The sequence below is a fragment of the Budorcas taxicolor genome, chromosome 2, assembly GCF_023091745.1.
Source record: "Budorcas taxicolor isolate Tak-1 chromosome 2, Takin1.1, whole genome shotgun sequence".
Taxonomy (NCBI): Eukaryota; Metazoa; Chordata; class Mammalia; order Artiodactyla; family Bovidae; genus Budorcas; species Budorcas taxicolor.
The window spans coordinates 20,512,286-20,531,025 of NC_068911.1; the positions used below are offsets into that span (position 1 = coordinate 20,512,286).

Consider the following 18,740-nt stretch of genomic DNA (forward strand, 5'->3'; position numbering starts at 1 on the left):
TGAGCAAGCTCTGGGAGATGGTGGAGGACAGGGAAGCCTGGCATGCTGCAGTCCATGGGGTCGCAAAGAGTCAGACACGACTGAGTGACTGAACAACTAGCAATCCTAATCTTGGCCACATATGCAGAAAAAGAAACCCTCTAATTTGAAAAGATACATGCACCCTAATGTTCATAGCGGCACTATTTACAGTAGCCAAGACATGGAAGCAACCTAAGTGTCCATTGACAGATGAATGGATAAAGAAGATGTACACACACACACACTGGAATATTACTCAGCCCTAAAAAGAATGAAAGAATGAGATAATGCAATTTGCCGCAACATGAATGAACTTAGAGATTATTACATTAAATGAAGTAGACAAAAATATTATTATGTCATTTGTTTGTGGAATCTACAAGATAATACAAATGAACTTATTTACAAAGCAGAAATAGACTCAAAGACATAGAAAACAAACTATGGTTAATAAAGGGGAAGGAGGAGAGGGATAAATTAGAAATGTGGGATTAACAGATACAAACTACTATGTTTTAAAATGGATAAACAACAAAGCCTTACTGTATAGTACAGAGAACTATATTCGACATCTTGTAATAACCTATAATAGAAAAGAATCTAAAAAAGAATATGTATACATGTGTATAACTGAATCACTATGCTATACACCTGAAACTAACACAGCTTTGTAAATGGATTATGCTTAAAATTAGAAGAGAAACATAACTCAAATAAGAAATGTGAAAAGGATCTGTAAGACATTTCTTCAGGACAAACGGCCAATAAACACGTGAAAATATGCTCAACATCAATAGTCATGAGGGAAATGAACAAAAAATCAATGAGATATCACTTTACATGTACTGGAATTGCTATAACAAAAAAAGACAGATAATAACGAGTGCTGACAAAAATGTGGAAAAACTGACACCCTCACACACTGCTGGTGAGAATATAAAAGAGTAAAGCCACTTTGAAAACAGTCTAGCAGTTTCTCATAAAATGTAACATAGAGTTACCACATGACCCATGAACTTCACTTCTAAGTATACACCCAAGAGAAGTAAAAACATATGTCCATATGAAAATTTGTTCACAAATATTTTTAACAGTTCTATTTATAATAGTCAAAATGTAGAAATAACTCAAATATCTATTGACTGCTCAATGTGTAAAGAAATGTGGTAGATCCATTCAATGGAAGATGATCTGGCTATAAAAAGGAACGGATTACTGATACCACCCATGACATGAAAGAGTCTTGAACACATTATTGTAATTGAAAGAAGTCATACGGGAAAGACCCCATATTATTAATATATGATTCCATTTATATGAAATGTCTAGAATAGGCAAATCCATAGAGTCACAAAATAGATTAGCAGTTGCTTAGGGCTGGGATGGAGAAAGTTGGTGAACTGGGGGATAATGGATATTGGGGTTTCTTCGTGGGGTAGTGAAAATGTTCTAAAATTGATTATGGTAATAGTTGCACAAGTCTGTGAATATACTAAAAACTATTGTATTGTATACTTTGAATGCATGAATTGTAGGGTATGTGAATTATATCACAAGAAAGCTGTTACCGGAAACGTGTCATTTCATATGGTTCAACCCAATATTGTCCAATGTCTTTTTTCTAAAGTTTCTTTAAAAAATATTTATTTATTCAACTGCATCAGGTCTTAGATGTGGCATGTGGGGTCTCCTTGCTGTGTGCAGGTTCTTTAGTTGCAGCATAAGAACTCTTAGTTGTGGCGTGTGGGATCTAGTGCCCTGACCAGGCATCGAACCCAGGTCCCCTGAAATGGGAACACAGAGTCTTAGCCACTGGACCACCAGGGATGTCCCCCAATATCTTAAATAGCATCAGCTTATATGGTATGACTTGAAGAACTGAATCTAGGAAGAGAAGAGGGAATGTAAAGATTACCTGCATAAGAAGGTAGAAAAGGAGGCAACCACTGGGAGCAGCAGGGGGCTGATTTGCTTTTTGAGGAGAGGACTTAGACTTCCTGCATAGGAAGAGGAGAAAGAAGCAGCGGAGTGGAAGATGTTGAAGAAGCAGGAACAAGGTTGACGGATGACCTCCAGCGTCATGGCGGAAACAATCACCTGGGAAGGAGTCCAGCCTCTCTCCCGTAAGACAGGAAGGAAGAGGGAGAGGATGAATTCAGATACTAATTAGTTGGTGGTGCAGGGAATTTTTTTTTTCTTCTTACTGGCCTTAATTTTTTCTGGAAAGAAGGCAAAATCGTTTGTAAAAATATAAGAAGAGAGAGCAAGGTCGTGGGTTTGAAGAGAGGAAAACGTTAGGGCTTGGTAAGGGGAATGAATGAGGAAGCACAGGGGCTTGGGAGGGCTTGAAGGTTTGAAGATCCGGCTGCCAGCAGAGCAATGGACTCTGAAGTGATGCTGAGACATGACCCCTGCAGATCCCTGGAGTCTCGTTCGTTTGGGAGCCATCTCCTCCTGAGTCATTCCTGCTTCAGGCCAGACAACCCCAATTCTTTCAATATTACTCATACATTTTGGCTTTGAGCCTCTTACTCTCTGGACAGCCTCCTCTGAACTGGCTGCCTTTGGCAACCTTTCTCCCAGAACAGAATGTTCTTTGTTGGTGAGTGCTGATCCAAGTCCACCTCCCTGATTCTGAGCCCTATGCTTTCATTAATTCAACCTAAGATGACCAGATTCCACTTGGCAGCCTCATGGCATTGGGTCAGTGCCAAATAAATACAAGGAGCAGACAGAAATCTACCTGATAATATATCAGCTTCCCGCATTGTTAGGCAGGGGAGAAAGTGGGGCGGGTGGAAACCAGCAGTTTGTCAAAGAAGTTAGAAAGATGTTTAACAAGGTGAGTGGTGAACGTCTAAAGGTGTAGGATCAGGGATCAGGGTGAAAACACATATGTGGGCCATTCCCCCAGGGTGCGTAAGGCCAGCCAGACTGGCACGTCACCCATCACCTTGAACCTAGTTACTGAACACAGCCAGTCAAGCACATTACCCTGGAGATCCACAGCCTATTGGGATTCAGGAGTGTCACAAGATAAAGGGGAAGGTGCAAGGGAACCCTAGGAAATATCTTTCAACCTCAGCTGCTGGTGTACACAGGTGTTACTGCTGGCCTAAGTCTCTCAGCACCAGAAGGCATAGAGTCCCTGATTCTAGAAGGGGTAGGATAAGCATTGTATAAGGAATACTGCCTTTGGTGTCAGATAAGACCCTGATGCTGGGAAAGATTGAAGGCAGGAGGAGAGGGGGATGACAGAGGATAAGACAGTTGGATGACATCACAGACTCAATGGGCGTGAGTTTGAGCAAACTCTGGGAGACAGTGAAGGACAGGGAAGCCTGGTGTGCTGCAGTCCATGAGGTGGCAAAGAGTCAGACATGACTTAGTGACTGAACTACAAGCAGATTTCAAGCCCATCTCTGCTACCTATCTGCTGTGAAACTCTAGAATTTGGCATGCTGCTTAGCCACTCAGAGCCTCAGTTTCCACATCTGTAGAATGGAAATTAATCACATCTACCCTCAGGGCTGGTGGTTGAGAAAATGGTACCAGTGGCCATTCAATGCCACTCTGTTGTTCACTTCTGGGTCTTTATTTTGGCAATTCCCTCAGAAGTACATGTGACACAGCCTGGATTTGCCTGAATAGTTCCTGGTCAGCCTTCACGCCTCAGCTGGCTCTCTTCTGTCCCCTGCAAACCCTCTTGGATTAGCCGTCCTTCTCTCGGCTCGCTTTGCTCACTCCCTTCCCAGGACTGACTGCACCACATCAGAACTCATTACCTGTCTCTTCCCAGGTCTGTGGAGGCAGGAACAGGATCTTGCTACCAACGTACCCCCAGTTCAAGGCAAGTACCGGGCATTCAGCAGATAAGTGTTGAAGAGGTGAAGTTTCGAAGATGAAGTGAGAATACTGCATGTTTAGCCCATGCCTCCCAGAATGCACTAGGAAGACAAAGGAACACTTGTCCACTTTCTAACCTCTCTACAGCTGCTTTGGCTTCCTTAAAATTCTCCCCAAGGGCTTCCTATGGTCCAGAAGCTGCTGTTGCTGCTAAGTCGCTTCAGTCGTGTCCGACTCTGTGTGACCCCATAGACGGCAGCCACCAGGCTCCCCCGTCCCTGGGATTCTCCAGGCAAGAACACTGGAGTGGGTTGCCATTAAGACTCCACATTCCCAATGCAGGAGGCCCAGGTCCATTCCCTGGTCAGGGAACTAGATCCCACACGTTACAACTAAGAGTCAACACGCCAAAACTAAAGAGGCTACATGCCACAGCTAAGTTAATTAATTAAGTTAAAGAATTCTCCCAAAGCCTGTGGGGAGAATCCAGGGAAGAGAGCACAACCCCTGGAAACAATGCGTGAGTTCCTCTCCTGCCTCTGTCACTCACCAGCTATATGACCTACCCTATCTGTGCCTCAGTTTCCTCATCTGTGAAATGAGTCATAGGTTGCCACGGAGATTAAATAAGCTATTCTTGCCATAATGCTTGTAACAATGCCTGGAATGGAGTAAATACCATAAAATATTTAATAAACATCCAGAAAATGCCCCACACCAGTACTCCTGGCAGGCCTGCCATGCTCCTTCTCTCCTATGTCAGCTGCCTGTGATGATCTCCAACTCTACTTGATAACAAAACAGCACCTAGTCATGTCTTGTGGAGTCTAAGCAACCTCCATCTCAGTTAGATTGCAATCAGCCACACTCGTGTGATTACTGAAACCACAGCTTCTTACGCTTTAATGTGTCTCTCAGTCAACTGAGGATCTTATGAATTCTGATTCGGAAGCTGGGGCAGGCCTGAAATGCTCCATTTCTAACAAGCCCTCAGGTGATGCCTATATTGTAAGTTCACGGACCACACTGAACACTAGGATTCCTTTTTCTCACAGCTAAGTGAAAGACTAGCACATAAACAAAAGTGAGGAAGAAGATTAGAATGAAATAAATCAAAAGATACCCAAACATAGGTAGTTTCTACCATTGTTTCTGCATTTTAATGTTGTCAGTGTCTGTGATTCTCTTGGCCACAAAATCGTTGCTTTGGCTCTAGCCATCAAGTCCGAGACCCAGGCAGAAAGAAGATGGAGTGGGTCAAGAGGAAGACCAGATTTTTTTTTTTTTTTTGGCTGCACTGTTCCTTTTGGCAGCACATGGGATCTAGTTCCCTGACCAAGAATTAAAACCAGATCCCCTGCACTGGGAGCTCAGTCTTAACCACTAGACCACCAGGGAAGTCTCAGAGGGCCAGTTCTGAGCCTGCCTCTTTAACACAAAAGCAAAAGCTATCCCACAAAGCTCTGACAGAACTCTGCTTACATCTCATCGGCAAGAGTGCTTTCACATGGCCACCACTAGCTTCAAGGAAGCCAGGGAAGGTGTTTGAGCACAGTCCTGCCCCAAAACGACTTTATTTTCTTGGGCTCCAAAATCACCGCAGATGGTGACTGCAGCCATGAAATTAAAAGATGCTTGTTCCTTGGAAGAAAAGCTAGGACCAACCTAGACTGTATATTAAAAAGCAGAGGCATTACTCTGCCAACAAAAGTCTGTCTAGTCAAAGGTATGGTTTTTCCAGTAGTCATATATGGATGTGAGAATTGGACCATAAAGAAGGCTGAGCACTGAAGAATTGATGCTTTTGAGCTGTGGTTTTGGAGAAGACTCTTGAGAGTCCCTTGGACTGCAAGGAAATCAAACCAGTCAATCTTAAAGGAAATCAGTCCTGAATATTCATTGGAAGGACTGATGCTGAAGCTGAAGATCCAATACTTTGTCCATAGATGTGAACACCAGACTCATTAGAAAAGACCCTGATGCTGGGAGGGATTGGGGGCAGCAGGAGAAAGGGATGACAGAGGATGAGATGGTTGGATGGCATAACCGACTTGATGGACATAAGTTTGAGCAGGCTCCGAGAGCTGGTTATGGCAGAGAGGCCTGGCATGAAGCAGTCCACGGGGTGGCAAAAAGTCAGACACAACTGAGCAACTGAACTGAACTGAACTGAACTGCCCAAAACAAAATGGAAAAGAAAGAGAAGAATGGAAAAGGGATAAGCAACTGGCAATACCAGCCAGTCTGTGCATATGCCCAGATTCATGTACACACTTCTTTTCACTCAGAAAATTATGGGATTAGTAAAATAGTCTCTCCCTCCTCTGGCAGAGGCATGGTGGGGCACTGAGTGCAGCAGTGCGTGCATGGGACCTTTCGAAGGAGGTCACCATTATCTGCAATATCTCCACCATAGTTTGGCCTCAGGTTAAATAACAGGGAGGGAACACAGTCCTGCCCTTCAGCAGAAAATTGGATTAAAGATTTATTGAGCATGGCCCCGCCCATCAGAACAAGACCCAGTTTCCCCTTCAGTCAGTCTCTCCCATCAGGAAGCCTCCATAAGCCTCCATCAGAGGGCAGACAGACTGAAAACCACAATCACAGAAAACTAACTAATCTGATCACATGGACCACAGCCTTGTCTAACTCTAAAACTATAAGCCATGCCATGTAGGGCCACCCAAGACAGACAGGTCATGGTGGAGAGTTCTGACAAAACGTGGTCCACCGGAGAAGGGAATGGCAAACCACTTCAGTATTCTTGCCTTGAGAACCCCATGAACAGTATGAAAAGGCAAGAAGATAGAACACTGAAAGATGAACTCAGATTGGTAGGTGCCCAATATGTTCCTGGAGATCAGTGGAGAACCAATTGCAGAAAGAATGAAGAGATGGAGCCAAAGCAAAAACAACACCCATTGTGGATGTGACTAATGATGTAAAGCCTGATGCTGTAAAGAGCAATATTGCATAGGAACCTGGAACGTCAGGTCCATGAATCAAGGCAAATTGGAAGTGGTGAAACAAGAGATGGTAAGAGTGAACATTGACATTTTGGGGATCAGCAAACTAAAATGGACTGGAATGGGTGAATTTAACTCAGATGACCATTATGTCTACTACTGTGGGCAGGAATCCCTCAGAATAAGTGGAGTAGCCATCATGGTCAACAAAAGAGTCCGAAATGCAGTACTTGGATACAATCAAAAAAACAACAGAATGATCTCTCTTCGGTTCCAAGGCAAACCATTCAATATCACAAAATCCAAGTCTATGCCCCAACCAGTAATGCTGAAGGAGCTGAAGTTGAATGGTTCTATGAAGACCTACAAGGCCTTCTAGAACTAACATCCAAAAAAGATGTCCTTTTCATTATAGGGGACTGGAATGCAAAAGTAGGAAGGCAAGAAATACCTGGAGTAACAGGCAAATTTGGCCTTGGAGTACAGAATGAAACAGGGCAAAGACTAATAGAGTTTTGCCAAGAGAATGCACTGGTCATAGCAAACACCCTCTTCCAACAACACAAGAGAAGACTCTACACATGGACATCACCAATGGTCAACACCAAAATCAGATTGATTATATTCTTTGCAGCCAAAGATGGAGAAGCTCTATACAGTCAGCAAAAACAAGACCAGAAGCTGACTGTGCCTCAGATCATGAACTCCTTATTGCCTAATTCAGACTTAAATTGAAGAAAGTAGGGAAAACCACTAGACCATTCAGGTATCATCTAAATCAAATCTCTTATGACTATAGTGTAAAAGTGACAAATAATTCAAGGGATTAGATCTGATAGACAGAGTGCCTGAAGAACTATGGACAGAGGTTCATGACACTGTATAGGAGGCAGTGATCTAGACCATCCCCAAGAGAAAGAAATACAAAAAGGCAAAATGATTGTCTGAGGAGGCCTTACAAACAGCTCTGAAAAGAAGAGAAGTGAAAGACAAAGGAGAAAATGGAAAGATATAAGCATCTGAATGCAGAGTTCCAAAGAATAGCAAGAAGAGATAAGAAAGCCTTCCTCAGCGATCAACGCAAAGAAATAGAGGAAAACAACAGAATGGGAAAGACTAGAGATCTCTTCAAGAAAATTAGAGATACCAAGGGAATATTTCATGCAAAGATGGGCTCGATAAAGGACAGAAATGGTATGGACCTAACAGAAGCAGAAGATATTAAGAAGAGGTGGCAAGAAAACACAGGAGAACTGTACAAAAAGAGCTTCACGACCCAGATAATCACAATGGTGTGATCACTCACCTAGAACCAGACATCTTGGAATGCGAAGTCAAGCGGGCCTTAGGAAGCATCACTATGAACAAAGCTAATGGAGGTGATGAAATTCCAGTTGAGCTATTTCAAATCCTAAAAGATGATGCCGTCAAAGTTCTGCACTCAATATGCCAGCAAATTTGGAAAACTCAGCAATGGCCAAAGGACTGGAAAAGGTCAGTTTTCATTCCAATCCCAAACAAAGGCAATGCCAAAGAATGCTCAAACTATCACACAATTGCACTCATCTCACACGCTAGTAAAGTAATGCTCAAAATTCTCCAAGCCAGGCTTCAATAATACGTGAACCGTTAACTTCCAGATGTTCAAGCTGGATTTAGAAAAGGAACCAGAGATCAAATTGCCAACATCTGTTGGATCATCAAAAAAGCAAGGGAGTTCCACAAAAATATGTACTTCTGCTTTATTGACTATCCCAAACCGTTTGACTGTGTGGATCACAATAAACTGTGGAAAATTCTGAAAGAGATGAGAATATCAGACCACCCGACCAGCCTGCTGAGAAATCTGTATGCAGGTCAAGAAGCAACAGTTAGAACTGAACACGGAACAACAGATTGGTTCCAAATCAGAAAAGGAGTACGTCAAGGCTGTGTATTGTCACCCTGCTTATTTAACTTATATGCAGAGTACATCTATGCCAAAGCCTTTGATTGTGTGGATCACAATAAATTGTGGAAAATTCTGAAAGAGATGGGAATACCAGACCAGCTGACCTGCCTCTTGAGAAACATATATGCAGGTCAGGAGGCAACAGTTAGAACTGGACATGGAACAACAGACTCATTCCAAATAGGAAAAGGAGTACATCAAGGCTGTACATTGTCACCCTGCTTATTTAACTTCTATGCAGAGTACATCATGAGAAACGCTGGGCTGGGAAGAAGCACGAGCTGGAATCAAGATTGCCAGGAGAAATATTAATAACCTCAGATATGCAGATGACACCACCCTTATGGCAGAAAGTGAAGAGGAATTCAAAAGCTTCTTGATGAAAGTAAAAGAGGAGAGTGAAAAAGTTGGCTTAAAGCTCAACATTCAGAAAACGAAGATCATGGCATCCGGTCCCATCACTTCATGGGAAATAGATGGGGAAACAGTGGAAACAGTGTCAGACTTTATTTCTGGGGGCTCCAAAATCACTGCAGATGGTGATTGCAGCCATGAAATTAAGAGACGCTTACTCCTTGGAAGGAAAGTTATGACCAACCTGGATAGCATATTCAAAAGCAGAGACATTACTTTGCCAACAAAGGTCCGTGTAGTCAAGGCTGTGGTTTTTCCAGTGGTCATGTATGGATGTGAGAGCTGGACGGTGAAGAAAGCTGAGTGCTGAAGAACTGATGCTTTTGACCTGTGGTGTTGGAGAAGACTCTTGAGAGTCCCTCAGACTGCAAGGAGAACCAACCAATCCATTCTAAAGGAGGTCAGTCCTGGGTTTTCATTGGAGGGACTGATGATGAGGCTGAAACTCCAGTACTTTGGCCACCTGATGTGAAGAGTTGACTCATTGGAAAAGATCCTGATGCTGGGAGGGATTGGGGGCAAGAGGAGAAGGGGACGACAGAGGATGAGATGGCTGGATGGCATCACCGACTCGATGGATGTAAGTTTGAGTGAACTCCAGGAGTTAGTGATGGACAGGGAGGCCTGGCGTGCTATGATTCATGAGGTTGCAAAGAGTCGGACACGACTGAGAGACTGAACTGACTGAAATGACTGACTGAGGGCTCAGGGATAACCCATTGTCTTTGTGCCGAATCAGCGTCATTAGCGTGAAATCTTCCTTAGGAAATATCTCAGTCGTATACATTAGCAGTTCAGTGGAATAGTGAAAATCTGCCCACCCCTCCCATCAGCTGTTTCCCTTCTTCTATTATTTTTTTTTTAAATAATAACTCCATTGAGATAAATTTACATACTATAAAGTTCATCCTTTTAAAATCTATAATTCAATGGTTTTCACTATGGCGACAGACTTGTATAACTATCACCTCTATCAATTAAAAAAAAATTTCATCATCCCCAAAAGAAACTCCATATCCATTTAGCAGACACTCCTCACTCCCTGTTCCTCCAGCCTCTGGCAACCACTAATCTGTTTTTTTATTTCTATGGGTTTGCCCACTCTGAGTATTTCACATAAACGGGATTACACAATGTGTGACATTTCACTGAGCACAATGTCCTCTGCGTGCATCTATGTTGTCACAACTGGCAAGAGCTCATTCTTTTTTATGGCTGAGTAATATTCCCTTGCACACACAAAGATATATAATACTGTGTAATAATACAATACATAATACACAATAATACAATACAAAGTGGGAAAGGAATTTGAAAAAGAATCGGTACATGTGTACGTGTAACTGAATCACTTTGCTGTGCGCCTGAAACCAACACAACACCGCTAATCAACAACACCCCAATATAAAATGAACATTTTAAATAAATGAATAAATAAAATTAAAGCCATGGGAACTTCTTCAACAACTCACTGGACCTGCTCAGTTGTCCATGCAGGTGGATGCTGGTCCTGGGAGCACTCTCTGGCCTTGCTCTTGGATCAATGCATTTAGCACCGTTGTCTGAGTCCAGGTGTCGGGCTTTTAAAGATAAGTGGTTTGGTTGCTATTGTGTGGAGCTTGGACCAAGGGGACTTGGCTAATTGGGAGCCTCAGCCCACAGAACAAATGGCCACATGAAATTATGTCCCTCTGAGGTACTGTTGTAAGCGTCCCTGGTGGCTTAGCGGTACAAAAGTCTGCCTGCAATGCAGGAGCTACAGGAGACACGGGTTCAATCCCTGAGTTAGGAAGATACCCTGGAAGAGGGCATGACAACCCACTCCGGTATTCTTGCCTGCAGAATCCCATGGACAGAGGAGCCTGGTGGGCTACAGTCCTTGGGGTCACAAAGAGTTCAACATGACTGAAGCGACTTAGCATGCACAAGGTACTGTTACCTCCCCAGGGTGTTGTAAGAGGTGGGACATGGGTGGGGACATGCCAGTCTCTGTCCCATGTCTAGGCCTGGGGACAATTCCCCCCTTCTTGGTATTCATTGCTCTGTCTTCCCTCCATCTAAGATACTTGCCTTTTCCCTCATCCTCAAAGATGACCCAACATAGTCCTGCAACAAATAATATTTGAAAGAATAGAGTCAAAGATGCGGGCTGTTTCGAGGTCCCTTCTGCTTTCCTCCATATCAACTAATCCCTTTCAGGTGAGAGAACACACAAAATCTGGTTTCCTTCTTACAGCCCATGAGGGAAAAGTCTGCTGGAAGCACATTATGAATTAATTGCTCACTAAACTATCTTGCCATAGTATGAGTGTGCTTATTATGATTATTTTTCATGCTACTACTATTATTTTTAAACTATTATTTTAAGTAATAGTTGGGAAAATATTTGCCAGTTTGTTGTTGTTTACTTGCTAAGTCGTGTTCAACTCTTTTGCGACCCCCTGGATTTTGTAGGCCTCCAGGCTCCTCTGTCCATGGGATTTCCCAGGCAAGAATACTGGAGTGGGTTGCCATTTCCTTCTCCAGGGGATCCTCCCAACCCAGGGATTGAACCTGTGTTTCTTGTGCCTTCTACATTGGCAGGTGGATTCTTTAGCACTGAGCCACATGGAAAGCACCATTTGCCAGTTGACCCTAGGGTAATTACAGCTTTGATTCAAATCTGAGACCTCAGAAATGTGTCATTCAATACAGTCTGGCACCTACTGAAACCATGAGAAATATTAGTTTTCCTTCCAGGATGTTCACTAAGAACAGTTCCTGGTGAGGTGTTAGATATGAAGGGATGACTATTTTTTTTTTTTTTTAAGATGATGACCAGCAATATACTATTTCTTTTTTTTCAATTGACGTTAGTTTACATGTTGTATTAGATTCTGGTGTACAGAAAAGTGATCCAGTTTTATATATATATATATATATAATTTTCAGATTGTTTTTCATTATAGGTAATCACAAGATATTGAGTATCAGGTCCCTGTGTTACATTAAAAATTAAGTATAGTTTCCTGTGCTATAGAGTAGAACCTTGCTGTTTATCTATTATCCTTGTCTGCTCTGCTCTGCTAAGTCACTTCAGTTGTGTCTGACTTTGTGCGACCCCATAGATGGCAGCCCACCAGGCTCCCCCGTCCCTGGGATTCTCCAGGCAAGAGCACTGGAGTGGGTTGCCATTTCCTTCTCTAATGCATGAAAGTGAAGAGTGAAAGTGAAGTCGCTCAGTCGTGTCCGACTCTTCGCGACCCCATGGACTGCAGCCCACCAGGCTCCTCCTGTAGGATTTTCCAGGCAAGAATACTGGAGTGGGGTGCCATTGCCTTCTCCAATTATCCTTGTAGTACTATGCATATATTAATCCCAAACTCTTGATTTATCATCCTCTTCCCTTTCTTGTTTGCTAACCATGGATTGTTCTCTATGTCTGTGAGTCTATCTGTTTTGTAAGTACATTCATTTGTATTATTTTTTTAGATTCCACACATAAGTGATACCTTACAAGATTTCTTTGACCTACTTCACTTAATATGATATTAGCTGCATCCATGTTGTTGCAGATAGCATTGTTTCATTCTTTTATATGACTAACACCACATCTTCTTTATCCATTTATCTGTTGATGGACATTTATGTCGTTTCCATGTCTTGGCTATAATAAATAGTGCTGCTATGAACACTGAAGTGCATGTATCTTTAGGGCTGACTATCTTTTAAATAAACAGCAAAAATTCCAGAATTGCATGTATAGTATGACACTATTTTTTTTCCCAAAAGCACAAAGCAACAGTATGTGCATTCTACAGGAAAAAAGAAACATTTAGATAAACTTCTGTAAGGATAGACTCTAAGCGCACTGAACAGAGGCAGGGAAAGGAAGCCTAGGATTGGCAATGGCAGCTAAACGGGACTTATCCTTACCTGTTACATTTTCATTGTAAGGAGAAGATATTCATATATTGTGTGTACAATTAAAATCATTTTCTGACAAGTTCACTTATGATTGAAACACAAGTGGTTGGGAGAGAAGCCAAGTAGCCCTAAGGAAGGGTATGCACAGGGCACGCTTTGCTTTCCTTCTTGGCCCTTGGGTCTCTAATATGGGGTTTCCATAACTACATGAAGTTATGTTTGTTTGTTTGAAAAAGGGACAAGGAGCCTATTTTCTGAAATCCGGGTGACTCACTGCTCCAAATACCAAAGATCTTCACCTTTCTGGGTCTGTTCCAGACCTCCAACAAACTCCTGGCAACCCCTTGTGATGATAACTTGGGAAGCAAAAAGAGAGAGATATGTGGTCAATGGAGTGAGGAACTCCAAAATATTGGCGAAAAGGCTAGCCGGGTCTGGAGGTCAGGCTTAACTATCTTTACCCCCCAGAGCCTTAAAAAAATATTTTTTTATTTCTTTGGCACCGTTGGGTCTTGACTGCAGCACACAGATCTTTATTGGGCCATCTTTCCTTATGGCACACAACTGTTCGGGCTTAGTTTCTCTGCGGCATGTGGGATCTTAGTTTCCTGACCAGAGATCGAATTCACATCCCCTGCCTTGCAAGGCAGACTCTTCAACACTGGACCACCAGGGAGGTCCCTCTAGAGACTGCTGCATTTCCTCTTCTGTAACACATTTGATAGATGGCATTTACCTACTCAAACATAGCCTTCATAACAAATTCATTTTCTTTTTGGTTGTCTTATCTAATGATCGCATCTGCTCAGGACCATGAGTTTTCTCATGGAGCTACTGCACTGAGATAGCATCATACAGTCCAGAAGCCGAACATGAAACTCAGTGCTGAACGGACCCAGGTTCAGAGCCGGTGCCACCGTGTCATCTCGGGTGACGTACTCGACATCACTCACTTTTTGTTCTTTTATCTATAAAACGGAGATTAAGTAAACTAGTATCTGTGAACAGACTGAAACAATGCTTTTGGCTTTCATATAGCAGGCACCCAATCTATGTTAGGGTTACGTTATCTAGAAAAGATGTTTCTGGCCCTTATCAGTCACAAAATAATACAGAAAGTTACCATTCCTTGAAGCTTTTTGCTGAGAAAAAGCTCACTTTTTATGACCATGGAGTGGCAACTTCTGGCTGAATAATTTCTCTTTCTGACAGTCCATATTTCTTTTCCTTAAAACACTTTTTCCGTAGCATGTATCACCATCTAACCAACACTATATGTGTACTTAATTAGTTTTGCTTACTGCCTGTCCCTCCACTAAGATATCAGTTGGATAAAGGCAGTGGTTTGTGTCCTTGTTTTCTGCTGCATCTCCAGCAGCTAGCCCAGTGCTGGCACATAAGAGCTCCAGAAAAAAATAAATATATAAAAGGAAAGAAAAAAAAAAAAAAAGAGCTCCAGAAAATGTGTTGGATCCATGAACGAATATTCCTAAATTTTCTCCAGGTCTGTATATGGTCCCAACCATGTCAGAACATTTGGAGTCTAAGGAACGATTCTAATCAAGATAATATAGTTTAGCCTCCAGTCTTAGGTGTCTTCTTCAGTTTGTTCTTGACCCATATCCACACCAGGCATCTAGCAACACAGTCTCAAATACAGCTCACTTTCATCCCTGCCAAGAAGGTTCTTTTGAAGTGTTGGATCTGGTCATGCCACTCTTTTCTGGAAGAATCTAACATTGCTTCTTGATGGTTAGGTCTCCATGTGACTTTTTTATACCAGTTAGGATGCTCCTAGATGTTTTTAAAACCAGAAAGCATACCTCCAACTGGTTTAAACAATGTGGACATGAATCAAATCCAATAAAGAGTCCAGATATGGAGTAGACAGAATCTGATTGGATCCTGTGGCTCCTGCTCCATTGACCTTGGCTAAGTCCTACATAGGTTTTATTCACAGGCTTGTAGAGAGAAAGTAGCTTCAGTGATGGCCTTACTTCCTTACTCAATAACATGTAAAAGAGGAGAGACCAATGTACCGTTTTAAAAATTTATTGATGTATAGTTGATTTTATGTGTTTCCCAGGTGGTACTAGTGGTAAAGAACCCACCTGCCAATGCAGGAGACATGGGTTCGATCCCTGGGTTGGAAAGACCCCCTGGAGTAGGAAATGGCAACCCACTCTTGCCTGGAGCATCCCATAGACAGAGGTGCCTGGTGGGCTATGGTCTTAGGGTCGCAAAGAGTTGGACACAACTGAAGCAACTTAGCACGCACATAGTTGATTTACAATGTTGTGTGAATTTATGATGTACGGCAAATGGTTCAGTTATACATACCTACTTTCAAATATTCTTGTCCTTTATGGTTTATTATAGGATACTGAATATAGTTCCTTGTGCCACACAGCAGGACCTTGTTGTTTATCCATCCTATGTAGAATAGTTTTCATCTGCCAATCCCAAACTCCCAATCTTTCCTTCCCCTATCTCTCCTCCGCTTTGGCAACCACACGTTTATTCTCTACAAGTGTGTGTCTGTCTCTGTTTCATAGATAGGCTCATTTGTGTTATATTTTGAATTCCATATGTAAGTGATATCATACAGTATTTGTCTTTCTCTTTATGACTTACTTCACTTAGTACAATAATTTCTAGGTGCATCCATGTTGCTGCAAATGGCATTATTTCATTGATTCTTTTTTATGGAAGAGTAATAGTTTATTGTGTATATATATATATATATATATATATATGGCATCTTTTTTTCTTTTTTTGGCTATGCTGGGTCTTCACTGCTGCTCAGGCTCTTCTCTAGGTGCGGTGAGCCAGGGCTATTCTCTAGGTGCTCGGACTTCTCATTGGGGTGGCTTCTCTTGTTGTGGAACACGGGTTCCGGGGCACATGGGCTCCGCAGTTGTGGCCTCTGGGCTGGAGCACAGGCTCAATTGTTGCGGCACACAGTCTTAGTTGCTCCATGGCATGTAGGATCTTCCTGGGCCAGGGATCAAACCTGTGACTCCTGCATTGGCAGCTGGACTCTTTACCACCAGGGAAGCCCCTGCCACATCTTGTTTATCCATTTATCTGTCAATGGACATCTATGTTGTTTCATGGAGAGACAAAGGTAACTTGAGTCCCCCTCTCAAACCTCATGAGTCCTTGCCTAACTACCCTCTGGGCTAAGTTGGGTCATTGCCCCTTTTTAAATCAGTCCCTGCCTCTAAGAGAAGACCACACTCTGGCTGACCTAGGTCTGGATTTCCGAATCAATCACTGATGTGTAGGTTGTAATATAGTTGGTTTTTACCAATCAGGCTCCTCCATTTTCCTGCTTCCATGGAGCGTCAATGCCTCTAGTGGCTTCTGAATGGTTGAGAGGAGGTGGGAAGGGTGTTGAAGGAATAACAGAATCTGCTTTGCAATACATCTCATGGCACCCTCTATACTTTACCTTCCATTACACAATTGTTTTGAATAAATATTAGTCAATGAATAAAGAAATGAGTTGAGTTTCACCTGCTAAAGATGAAAAGAAAGATATCCAAGAAAACTGGAAGAGCTAAGACTTCTTAAGGTTTATTATAACTAGAGCCTGGAGCTTCTCTTGTGGCTCAGTTGTAAACAATCTGCCTGTAGTGCAGGAGACCTGGCTTTGATCCAGGGAAGATCCCTGGAGGAGGGCATGGCTACTCACTCCAGTATTCTTGGCAGGAGAATTCTATGGACAAAGGAACCTGGTGGGCTACCGTCCACGGGGTCCTAAAGAGTTGGACATGACTGAGCAACTAACAATTTCACACACAGAGCCTAGAGACATAGGGCTGGGAAGAATTTCCAGAAATTAGACCCAGTGAGTATATCAGTATTCTCCAGAGAAACAGCAATAATAGAATGTATATAGAAAGAGATTTATTATAAGAAATTGGCTCACATGATTATGGAGGCTGAGAAGTCCAGACCTAGGAGAGCCTAGTGTTGTTTCAGTCTGAGTCCAAAGCCTGAGAACCAGGAGAGCTAATGGTGTAAGTTTCAGCCTAAGTCTGAGTCCAAAGGCAGAAGACTGATGTCCCACCTCAAAAACCATCAAGCAGAGAGAAAGAATTCTTTCTCACTCAGCCTTTCATTCTCTTCAGGCCTTCAACAGATTAGATGAGGCCCACCCACCTTGGGGAGGGCAATCTGCTTGACTCATTGTACCGATTCAAATGTTAATCTCATCCAGGAACACTCTCACAGACACACCTCATCCAGAAATAACATTTAATCAAATATCTGGGCACTCTTTGCCCCAGTCAATTTGACACATAAAATGAACCATCACAGTGGGCCGCAGTCAAATTGCAAAAGGTCTTCCAAGCCATGATAAAAAGGCTGGGTTTATCCTTTAGCCATTTGACCGTTCACACAGTCTTTGATCTCCTGCTCCATGAACTGTGCAAGGAGGTGGGGATAAGATGATGAAATAATGCAGATATGAGCTGTGACCTTAAGGAAGAAACGGGAGAAACAGTCGCACACCCACCCCCCCGCCCCGCCCCCCCGCCCCCTGCCCCGGTATCTGCAGGGAATTTGTTTCAGGACCCCTTGCAGACACCAAAATTCATGGATGCTCAAGTCTCTTATAAAATGCCATAGTGTTGCATATAGCCTACATACATCCTCCCATATACTTTAAATTAGCCCTAGATGCTTGGCACTCTTATGGATGCAGGTACCATTGGTTACCTTCTTGCAGAGCAAGTTGAAGGGAGCCTTTCTTATTTATGAGCTTCTTGCACTTTTCTGGGAACACTGATGCTGCTTCAGCATTAGTCAATGGGGATTCTCCCTGCCCCCATCTTTAAGTTCTTGAGCCTGTAGTGCTTTACAAAGCCAGCCAGCCAAACCCTACCATCCTGCATCTTCCTCTCACTTTCCTTGACCCCCTCCCATAACCTCTATGCTCACAGAGGCTGGATGCTTTTTCATGCATAAGTTTGCCACCGTCGGGAACAAGTTTCTATGACATGTCTTCTGACCACACACTTAATGCTTGCTCAGTCTTTGCAAGTAACTTGTTATGGAGCAGAGACTGTTTTTGCCATTGTAGGGCCAGCACTGAGTCTTCCACAAATTTCAGCTTTTTTCCGCATCTCTGTATAAACGCTCGGTTCGTTCTTAGCAACCTGACTCCCACTTCGGCAAGCCTCATGCCGCTTTTCAAAAGATTAAGATTTCTGTTTTCTTGTCGAGAGATGGCACTTTATGCTCCCTCTTAGCCTTTGAGGGATTGCTTTGACCACTTAATTGCTCTTTAGAAGCTATTTTTTTCTTCACAAAAACAAAGAGTTCACCTAACACAAGGAGAGAGGGAATGAACGGTGAGATAAAGGATGCTCAAACAAGGAGTGCTGGAGAGACTCTGAGGACCTGCAAGGGGCCCTGAGGCGGTAACAGGGCACAGCTACACATCAGTGCATTCGTGTGGATTCAGAGTAGTGCTCCGTATGCAGCAAATTCAAGTGTTGCTTTTTGGAACTTTCTGGAATAATTTTTTTCAAATACTTTTGATCTCAAGTTGGTTGAATCCACACGTGTGGAACCCAGATACAGAGGGCTGACTGTAGAGACACTGGATAGCTAATTATCTAGAT

General features: G+C 42.8%; 1 pseudogene; it reads left to right on the forward strand.

The window, feature by feature from the left end:
• The first annotated feature begins 2,101 nt into the window (after positions 1 to 2,101).
• Positions 2,102 to 18,740, forward strand: part of LOC128059984 (5'-AMP-activated protein kinase subunit gamma-1-like) — an 88,028-nt pseudogene continuing 71,389 nt past the window's right edge.